This window comes from Habropoda laboriosa, unplaced genomic scaffold (genome assembly GCF_001263275.1).
Source record: "Habropoda laboriosa isolate 0110345459 unplaced genomic scaffold, ASM126327v1 scaffold143, whole genome shotgun sequence".
Taxonomy (NCBI): Eukaryota; Metazoa; Arthropoda; class Insecta; order Hymenoptera; family Apidae; genus Habropoda; species Habropoda laboriosa.
In genome coordinates this window covers 689,364-701,243 of record NW_017100404.1, presented here as the reverse complement: position 1 = coordinate 701,243, position 11,880 = coordinate 689,364, and positions in this window count along the sequence as shown.

Here is an 11,880-nt window from a genome sequence, read left to right as displayed (position 1 = left end):
ACCGCTTTCTCGTTCGAGAAGCGAATTGGCTGGTTTAAAAGGGGCGTAAGGGACGGGAACGAAATGGGAGATAAAAACTACGCGAGAATGATCCTCTTACGGGAGGACAGTGACGGCAATGCGAACGGAAAAATAAAAGAAAAAAGGCAGAAAGGAGGGGAAAGGAAGAGGTAGGAGAGGGCGGTTAGAGGAAAATAAGGGAAATGCAAAGAAAAGAGAACAAGAACCTTTTCTTACCGACGATAAAGATTTAATGTTGTGTGTCTGAATCGAGCGAGAAGGCAGCTATGATCTTATCTCTTGGCTCGTTTCCCTACGAGCAAATCCGGTGGCGATGAAACGAATCGTAAAAATCTTTACGCGACACGTTGAGAGATGATTTACTTGTTTACCTGTTAAATTTCTTTTATATCCTGCGCATTCTCTGCAGAGAAATACTGAAATACGAACATTGATTTTGGATAGAATTTAGAGTGGGTATGGAAAATGTGTAGTTGGAAAAGGGAAAAATGTGATGTGTAAAATATAATTGTATCGTGCTATATATTCGCAATAATTAAATTAAGAATAGTGAAACTTTGTTCTTTCTTACGTTTCTCACAAATGTGAGATTCTCTGTCATCGATTAATTCGGAGCTTTATTCAAATTGTCAAAATTAAATTCTCTTTATTAAAAATCGTACTAAAAAGTTGAAAAACATTGTTACTACTTGTTCTTAAAAATATTAATCATAAGCAAATTCTACCTTAAAATATTTCTCTGGCACTGTTAACTCCAATCTAAATACTTAAACTGTCCAAGTTAAACAAACCGGCGTGCTTATTATATTAACTGATTTAAACAAATATCAGTCTTTTATTACATTACTTTAGCGATTAGAATCTCGACAGTCTAACTTGAAAAATAATTTAAAATGTTACTATCACCGTTTGAATATTAAAATGTCAACATTCTCGAAAAACGAGGACAATCTGTTCATCTCAGGCGAAGAGACATCCACGGCGAAGGAAATTCGAAGAAAATAAAGGGAAAAGGAAACTTTGATCGTTGGTGCAATCGACAAGACTGGATGGTCAGTAATTGGCCATTACATTTTAAACAACCTACCGCGCGCGCGCTTTAATTTATTTTTATTTCCGCCTGGGGAATTTTCGTTCCCGTTTTCACGAAGGTTTATAACTAGCCCCAACCTTCGACCAGGAGAAAAAATGGTCTTTCGCGGATCCGCCGTCTCCCTGGCCGTTGTTTTATTCTCTATTTCGCGGCGTGCGACGCAATTGCCGCCAGAATTACGGAACGCGGAGTGTACGGTTTAATAAATGGAAGAGGAAAGCAGAGAAAAAAAAAAAAAAAATAGGAGAACCTTAAAGTTTGTTCTGAACGCATTGCCGAAGGGATTGCGGGCAAATTGTAAAGGCAAACGCGGTCGCGCGGAATCGCGAGAAAGTAGGGGGAAACACGGTAACCGGATGTTGGTCTTGTTTCTTTGCTTACAGGTAACGTTACCTCGAAGGATATTTAAGATCACGTTGCGATTCCGTGATATTACGGAGAATCGAAGGTAATCTGGGTGGGAAAAAGTGCGGTGATTTAGAAGTTTGTAAGGTTCAGTTAGTTCAATCTACGAGATCGAGGCTTTTGTAAGGTGGAAGTGAAAGAGCAAAGTGAGGTGAAGGTAGAAATGTTATTACGATACGAATTGCACGATTGATAAGAGAAATTTGTCTTGAAGGCTTATTTAGTCTGTCTAGAGAAATTTGCTTATTGAAAAATTTGTTCTGAAAGCTTATTGTATTTTTCTTGAGAAATTCGTCCTGAAAGCTTATTGAGTCTTCCTTGAGAAATTCGTCCTGAGAGCTTATTGAGTCTTTCATGAGAAATTTGTTCATTGAGAAACTTTTCTGGAATGTTTATTGAGTTTATCTTGAGAAATTTGTTTATTGACAAATTTCTCTCGAATGTTTGCTGAGTCTATTTTGAGAAATTTATCCTGAAGATTTATTGAGACATCCTTAAAACATTTGTCTTGAATGTTTATTGATGTTTTTCGAGTTCGTTAGACAATTTATAAAATAATATTTCCTTGTCCTGATAATACACTGATATTATATCATACTAAAATAGAATACCTACATGATTAATGTTTCAATTCACAAAAATATCTAGCTTTCACTCTACGAATAACAAAGAAAAAGAAATTGAAAGTCCCTCATCACGTTTGCTTCATGAAATCAAATATCTTCGTAAACAACGTATCCTATTGTATTTTAAAAGTGAAGAAACAACCGCATGTAAATTACATTTCGCAATAATTTTCAGTCCGCGTATAAGCTCGTTGAAAATTTCATTAAACAAGAGTGTTGCCTTTAAGTGGCCCGGGAAGATCATAAACAAAAGCCTTTCCTCTGGCTTTTATTTCTCGTTTCAACAGAGGCTTTTATTGCCGAGTTGGCCAGTGTGCGGCTCGTTTACATCGCTGAACGATTCAATTCATAAAATGACGGAGAGCTGTGCAAAGATGAGGGAAAATAGGTAAGGGGAAGCGCGGGATGAGTTTACCAAGTTAACCGGAACTCGAGTGTCCTCGACGAGGATCTCATCAAAACGTAGTTGAACAAACTATGCTCGTCTCTGCGTAAACTTTCGCTTCTTTTACCGTGGCGATCCTGATGAACTTACGTTCCGTTCTTACAAATAAGCAGCATAAATATTACTTAGATCGTAAATGACTCCTTCGTCTTCAGAGACGAGGACAACTCGAAAGGAAGGAGAAGCAGAATGAGACAGAGAAACGAGATAAACGCTCGTTTAGAGGGTGCGAAATTATAATTACATAACGAAACTCTTATGTTCTATCACGGTACATATGTATAAGGTTTATTGTGTGTAATTGCAACGTTCAAATTTTCCACCAGGATTGAATTTTTAATACCAAAGTAACCTTCCGCTGCGTTTCAAGATTAAACATTCACCTGCTTCCTTTGGTTGTACCTTTTCCTGGTTTGAAGGTTTCGTTATTTACGAGCAATAAAATATGGAAATTTTAGCTGAAATTTCAGGTAGAACTTGGGAGCTAAGTTTTCAATATTTTAAGTATTATTCGCACTTTGGTGCAATGCCTAATTAAATTTCAACAAATTATCAGAAATACATTAATTAAAACATTCTGATTAAACGATTATTTGGAATTTCTATAAATTCACCTTTAGTTTCTAATCATATTTTCATTTGTACTGTGGTATAAAATTTTTCATACCAATTCGTGGATTGAATCAGAATCAATAGGTACCCATGCAAGGAATTATTCTTTTTAAAGAATTTATTATTAAAAATGAACGAAGCCAGTTACTAAACAAAGAATCTTTTTGAAAAACAATAATTGTCTGATTAAGGACCATTCCAAACTTACACACAAATACCTAATTAACTACTGTCACAACCAAATAACAATCAATCATCTCCTGTATCAATTCAGAAAATTGGAACCACAAGCCTAAATCCGAACGCTGTCCTCACTGGACCACTTAAAAATCACAATCAAAATCCCAAAAGACAGAAACCTGTACTTTAAAGTCCTCTGATTTTAAGTCCTGATTTTTCGAATTCATTCAGTAAAAAATTCTCATCGCTATAAAATCCTCATCGTTAAAAAAAAACAAGTGGGAAGAAATCTTTTCAAACCAAATATTCCTTCCCTCCATCTCTCACAAATTCGTCCAAGAACATCGAGAGCCCAAGAGTTACCCAACAAACCCGGCGTACAATTCAGAATATCTGTTTCGGTCACTTCCATTCCATCCAGACGATCATTTCTAATTAAACTTAAACAAAACGTAATTTCCGCAAACACCACAATAAATTCCGCGATCGTGGAAACTCGACGGCGAGCATTGCTCCGCGAAGCACCCGGTTAAAGTCGATGTTAAACGCGCAGCTGATCGTAAAGCGGTATTCCTTTTTGTCCCACGAAGTTTAACCAACGCCGCTGGAACAGAATGGCGGCGGTAACGAACGCCCGGCGGTGGTGGGGAGAGGGAGGGGGAAGCCAGCGGAGTTACGCGAGGCGGTGGTGGGGAGGGAGTGGGGATGAGGCGAGATGGAGCCATCCCCATAAATATTAATTGAGTCTCCATTGGCGTCGTCGTACGAGGGCGCGGAATTTCCAACGACGGGTCGTTCGGTAGAAAACGAAAATCCGCAGGCCGCAGAGCCATAAATTCTCAAGTTTCTGCGGCTGTCTCTGGCAACCCACGGAATGACGAAGAGGGGATGGAGTAGTTGGATGGCCTCTCCCCCTATTCCGCATCCCTGTTCGCTTCAATTACTGTAGTTTGTCACAGTTTCCTTCCGTTTTCTATTATGTTACGTATAGAACGTGTAACGTGCTGAATCGTTCGAAACGGACTATACTCTGCGCGTCCGCGAAGATCTTGTCAGCGATTGAACCTTGTGTGACTTTTCTTCGTTGGATAAAATTAGTATTCTATCCCAAACTTTACCTGTTGTTTTATAATAATGAGTGACACTCGTGGAGCAGGTTATGGTCAAGATGGGACAAAAAAAGAATTATTGTTTTTGCCCTAATTTCAGATTGAATTTGGGACTGACGATTAGCAAATACAAATCGTATTTAATTATCGTAAAGGTATATTAATATTTATTATTTTTAATTTCTCGAAGTCATTATTTGTGTGATCCTGATAATTCTAAAATTGCAAATATTAGAAGAGAAGCAACTTGGACCAAACTAGAATATCCTATTCTACGAATTATTCAGAACAAATTAAGAAGAGTGTTAGCCTTACTTTTATCAATATTAATTTTCTCTGTTGGATGTTTATATACAAATTTCCATCCGTCCTTTACGCCATTATACTTCAATACAGTTCAATTTTTGCAAGCATTCAGACATACTCAAGCACCAACAAATGAATTATTTAACAAAACCAATTGAATAATAGTAAAGAGGGGGAAGGAGCAGCTACAAATCTCCAGCTCCATTTACCGCAAATTCCTAGTTACGAACGTGGATAAAAATCTCAAACAAACCCAGACGAGGGAAGGTCTCGCTTTAAAAGGTCTCGGTTGCTTCAATCGGGCTTCAGATTGCACGGACGATTTTTCTTCCGCGGTGTGACGCCAAAGTTGCTTTCCCACGGTCCTGAGAGCAATTGATCGCGGCACATGTGAACTCACGATCGGCGCGGTCGTCGTGCCGCATTTTCTGATCGCGCGTCAGCCCAGAGAGTGCAGGGAATATTTTCCGGAAGATTACCAACCTGAGCAAACCACTGACGTTTTCGACGGATAATGTACCCACCCTTTCTCGACTATCTCACCTCTCTACCCTTGAATTTAAAAGCCGGGACAGAGGGGCGACGTTCCGCGTATTGTGTTCCGCCGAGCTGCATTTCGTGCAGAGCTGAACGGAAAATAAACCGGCTCAATTTCCCAAGTGCATTCCTTTTGCGGCTGATGGTTAAACTGGCGTGGCGCGCCCCGTTCTTCCGTTGGAATGCGGCTGGAAAACAGACGAAAGAAGGGAACCACGGTGGAATAAGATGGAAATATTCTTCGACGCGGGAAAATTAATTTTTCACTGGTCAATCACGGATCGAATGGGTTGTGCGCGAGGAGGTCGATTCGTATCAACGGAAATCTATCGAATCGTGACGATACGATTGCCGGAGTTATGAGTAACTTCTGTTCTCTTGGACGTGCTACGGCGAGAGTTCTGGGTTTATGTTTCACGCGGTACGTGTCGGCGTAATTGGTTTCCTGTGGCTGGAATTAGGTATTGCTTGAAAAACGTTGGTTTAGATGTTGTATTGTCCTTTGTCGGGTTAAGGCGAGTCCAATGGAAAAATTACTTGAGAAATCCAAAATTTCTTGTATAGAATTGATACGTAAATTAGTTGCATTACTTTCGTAATATTACTAGAGTTACTTTGTACTCTTTTTTTAGAGCATTTCAAAGTAAATTACTATCATGTTGAATTGCTATTTCTAGGCCAAGCAAATTATTTGAAACAGAAAAAATTTGTTCACAATTGATACGCAAAGTTCTACTATTTTCATAGTCATATCACTTTCTTTCAGCGCCTTAAAATAAATTATTATGACAAATAAGAAGGTCCATGAGAATTTTTGTTCACTTTGAATTACTATTTCCAAGCGAAGTAAAGAGTCACAAATGGAATTGACATAATTCTTTAAAAAGCACAATACTTCTCTTAATACGTAAAGAAATTTTTGAAGATTAACAATTTATATTATATTTCGGTACAAAATATCATTCATTATTTCATTCTAAATAACCCTATTACCATACAATATGTTATTACGGCGTAGAATATTTAATTAAGAAACTCTTTTTCACAAAATTTTCCGGGAAACGTGCACACGTCCCTTGTTTGGATTATCTTTGGAATATACACTTAATTACATTCGTTAAACTTCGCCAGCGTATCATTGGTGAAATATACAAGAGAAACACGAAAGTTGTGCGGTGACTATTCAGCACAGAGTAGTAACAGTAAATAACATTTTACTCGGATTAATAGCGCATGTACAGTAGAATGTGTCAGATATGAGTCAGACATCGTATATTCTTGACGTTGCGCAGGATGAACAATTGGATGGATTTTCACGTTAACATAAACGATGTATTTCAAAAAAAATCTACAGGCTTAAAATCGCAAAGCTTTCACGGACCAAACAAAAAATCTACAGGAACGCAAACATTCCAGGTGATTTTTCCTTCCTTCTTCGAAACGCGGAAGGGCGAAGTGGTAGGGATTTACGAGAAAGGGGTTACGGCCCTTGGAAATTTTTCATCGTAAAGCGCAGGAACAAATCATCGAGTTAGAATGCAACGAGAGAAAGACCATACCCAACAATGTTTCCATAATCGCACATACGCCACGCATGCATATTCATCCAAGGAATTTCACACTCATTATTCTTTCGCACTCTAGTCATTGCCGCCATTACTACTTGAATTTAATTAAAGGAAACGTGTCGCCTAAGTACCGAGCAGTGAAACGAAGGGATTCTACTTTCTGATGGGTTAATAATCGACATTCGTTTTCACAGAAAAGTGAATAAATAATTTTTTAAGTACATACATATACATACAGATTAAACGTAAATTTCCTTTTTGCTAATAATCATTTTCAAAATGCAACGATTGAATTGAATATTCTAGAGAACTTAATGCAGAAATGTGTAAAAACGTTTTAAAGGGAATTCTTTGTTGATGTACTCTTTAATGTCATATGGCACTCTATATCTATATTTTAAGTAGAGTTTAATAATTCAAATTATATTTCTATCACATTTCTTTTTACTAAATTAAATTAAATTCTGGACCAGCTTGATTTCTTCTTTAACGTAATTCTGTATTTAATTGCCAATACTTCAGATCAAGAAATTCAAGTTAAGCCAGACTTGAGTCTTAACGAGTCACAATTGTGCCACAGATTCTGGCCAAGACGTGAGAAAAACAGTCATATTGGTAACATAAATTAATTTTAATTCTAACTTTCGATTTAATTTATAAAACTGAAGATAACTTTCAATTAGCTTTTCTTGCTCAATATAGTACTAAAGCAGTAAATAGCTGACTTTTAGATGCATAGTCAGGAAAAGGAATCAAGTCAAGTAGATCATACCTTGATCAAAAAATATTATCTTCGCTGAAACAACACATACAGAAAATTTCATTAACTCCTCGGTCATTCCATCTACAACAACCAAACAGTGCAATAAAATACCAGAACTTCACAGGTATCTGTACTACCGATTCGATCCCTACCAGGGAACTCGAGCGTTCGTTTGAAGTAAAGGGACAAACGATGTGGTTCACATGATGTGCGACGACAAAGTATGTAAGTAGCTGGAGTCTAGCAGAGTTAAAGGAAAACGATGCCGGTCCATGGAACACGGTTGGCTGGTGGCAATAAAGCGTTATCTGACTTCCACTCCGAGTCACTTAACGTCTGCAAGGACATTTAAAGTCCTTAGGAACGCGGACCATTCGCGCTATAAAACACTACCTCACCATCTCCGGCACAGCTACTTATTATAACGACATTATCCTGGCTCTCCCTCATTAGCTACCCCATCAGCGACACTTCCTTCCACCCCTTTTCCCATTTCGAGGCCGGTTGCCCGTTGCAAACAACGAGGAATGTCATGGATAAGGCGAGGCTCTCCCTTCTTTCCTTTGTCTCTCCCTGTATACCCATCACCTCTTCTCAACCTCTCTTCTTCTTCTCTCTCTTTATCCATTTACCCATCACGATCCCTCCTTCTAGTTCACTTTCCTCCCGCTACTTTCGCTCTTGCTCTCTCTTACTCTGCGACTATGGCCGAATTAATTTCGGTTCGATGCACGTAGCCGCCTGTAATCCGTTTATCGCCAGGACGAGTTGTTACGTCGTAACTCGACCGATTACCGAAGAAACTGTGCGGCTACCTGCCCGGTTATTACATTGTCTTCGCCTACTCTCGATGTTACTTTCTCTTACAGAGGGATTTGTCTGAAATGTGGGAGAGACAAAGGGACGCGACGGTGTTCCACGGTATTTTGTAAAAGTAATCACTAATTAATTTAAGCGTACGTGTAGTTGTAAAAGACTCGAAGACGTTTTGTGCGATTTCTCAGAAACTGAATTTGGAATTTTCGATTTACATGGATGTAGAAGACGTGATTTAATTTAGTACAGAAATGTTTATTTCTTGTGTTATAACATTTTGTGTGGTATCAATACGTGGAGGGTCAATTTTTACCATAAAATAAAGGTAGAAGAAAATTATTTACCCTTTACACTACCAAAACATTTTTGTACAAATTTCTTTTACGACTCGTATTGCAAAATTTATTATAAACACAAAAATTCTTCGTATTTTCGTGTTGACGTCAAATATTAAAATTTCCACAAACGTAAGAAAATTCCCAGAGAAATAAGCATGCTTCAGTTTAAACATAGAAGAACATCCAACTGAAACAAAAATTCCACAAACGCAAGAATGCTTCGGTTGAAAACCGTAAAATGATTAAAACGAAACGAAATTATCGAAAGTTCTCATCTTACGCACGATTTTCCTGATTTTATATCCCGATCCACCTTTGTCGAAATGACATCGAGCATGTTCCCCGGCAAAGTAAAAAGCTGTTCGTTTGTCAGAGGTACCGGTAACAATATTATCTTATCAAAGTTTATCCAAGGCTCCAGTCAAGACTGAAACTTTCAACTGAAAGAGGGAACACCCTAACGAAGTCGGTCGTCCACTTCTTACAGATTGAACTTTCTCATCGTACTTCACTAATGAATATTCACGACTCTATGTGTAAAAGTCGACGGGGGAAAAAAATACGAGGAAGTTCGCCTAACCGAATGATGTTTTATTCCGCCGCATATTAAAAGGACAATGTGTCTGTTTCTATCCTCCGTGCCGGGAGGAGAAACGGCCGAGGCTGCTGGCTGCATGAAAGAATTAATGCCATGTTTGGGTTCGTTAGAATTACAAAACTATTCCATATAAATTGTACACAATCTACATAAGAAACGAAAGGATCTTTCCCCTTTGCGTTCCAGGAAATTTAACCTCGAATCCTCCACTCCTCCGGTGTCGCTTTAAGGTTCTCGAGTCAATGTAGACCTCCTCTTAATTCGAATTTTTTTCCCCCCTCTGGCAAATTTATGCTGGCTTAAACGAAACACGGACGGTAAAAAATGAATACAAATTGTTTCTTCTAAATGCATTGGTTTTAGTAGCTTGTGAGAAATAAAATTTCTATCTTCTGCGGTAATTTTGAAGATCTGTTAGTTCGTATATGTTTAGGGATTAGTTAAGTTGCGTTTTAAGGTTCTTACTTGCAATTGAAAATTTATTAATTCTCATTTTTTGAAGGAACGAAAGTTCGTGGATTCTCTGTATTTATCGTTGCAAATATTTCCAACGTTCGTCAGATATAGGAATTAATTAAAATTTTTAATTTAATGTTTTAATGACGAAACCCCGAATTTCAGGAACGTTTAAATGTGTTTCCATTTGTAATGAAACTTTACTCTTGCGCTTGTTATACTTCTGTGAAACAATTTTTGATGCTTTAACTATATGTGGCTAGAAACATAATTAATTATACCATCAGAAAGGAGGAATAGTAAATCTAACGTAGTTAAAAAATATTAATATTGCAACTTAACTTCTGCATCTTTAAATAATTCTCGTGAAACTTAAAGAAGCCCTATGACATAGTTCGGAGCTAATTAAATCGACAGAAGCTGAAGCTGCTCCAATAACACGAAACCATCGAAGTTTTTCATTAAAATTATTTCTATACAATTTAAGAAAAAAGAAATTCGACTTTTTCAAGCCTAAATGATTGTCCAAGTCCTTAATTAAAGTTACTTGAATTAAATTTTAAAAACTGCAAACCACAAATTCAAGGAAAAAATGACAAAATTCGATTTTTCTCAACTTAAGAATCCTAACTTGCAGATTTTTCCAAAAAATCTTCAAAACGAATTGCCTTCCCAAAAGCAACGATTAAAACCGTTTCCATTTATCAAGTGTAAACTCGTGTAATTAGAATGGCGATAATTTGCCAGCAATTTTCCCACCGAATTTCCAAATTCAATAAAGTTCCGCTGTCCGCATCGGTCCTCGTTCACCGCGGTAACACAGACATAAAACGAGATTTTTCTCGGGCCGCTCGCGTCCACGTTTTCTGTCTCTCGCGCGTTTCTTCTTCTTTATCTCCCTTAAATCGCGGAGGAATTTCATCGATATTCGCTAATAAATTTTAAAGGGCGCCCTCAAGAACGTCGGAGCTCGCCCTACCTGTAAATATTCAAAGTTTTCCTTCGAATCGGTTCCTCGCACTCCTCTTCCTTCGACCAGGAGGAGCAATCGCGCGAGAGGGAAGAACAAAACTGAAAGTTTTTCGCGGAGATGAATTCCTCCGCGTGGAAAAAGGGAGGAGCCGAGCAAAGGCTGGAAAAAGGTAGGAAAAGTTCTTTCGAGAGGGTTTTCGATATCCAACCCGGCTAAGAGAGGAACGGAGCCAGATACGAATCGTTTCTCGAAATTCACGTCTCGGGAAGAAATGATTTACATCCGAAGTAAATCATCCGACGTTAGACACGCTTCAAACTTTGCCTTGCCTCTTTGCTGCTTGAAATATAAAACCAAGGGGAGGAGAACGTATTGTGCGGTTTTATGACGGGCATTCGTTTCCGGAATACAATCTTCCCCCGTATCGAATCGTTATTAACTTTCAAAGTAATGGCATCTGTCTTTAGCGCTTTGCCCTAAGAGAAAACTTCATTTTTAAGGGGATAACACCGTCCTGGACGCGGCTGAGAAGAAAGGAGGAGTATGCGAATTGTTTTCGTACGTAGCTATTAAATATTCGATGTCTCGATTGTTTAATTTTGTAAAAACTTTTAAGAAGATACGTTAGAAAGAAGAGTTTGGGAATTTTTTTCATAGGTAGCTGTTAAATGAAAAGTTTCAATTTTTTCGGAGGATATAAATGTAACTTTCAGTTTTGTTCTCCAATTGTTTAAAAGTAATGAATATTCTTTAGCAACTAATATTTAAAAATCTATGAATATTAAAATCGGGTTTCAAGGATATGCATGAAATTTCAGTCGCAAAATTCATTCGTGGAGCATGATGCACTTTTTGAGTGAATAATTTCGTGAAGTTAAAAAACGAAATAAATGTAAAAAAGATGAAACACGAGTAAATGTATTTTAAGTCAAAATTTTTCCTATGACAAGCTTAAGTAGATAATTCCAAATATACAAGACTTCACCGAAGAAGTCAAAACATACATATTTCAGTAGAAAAGCATATTACCGAAA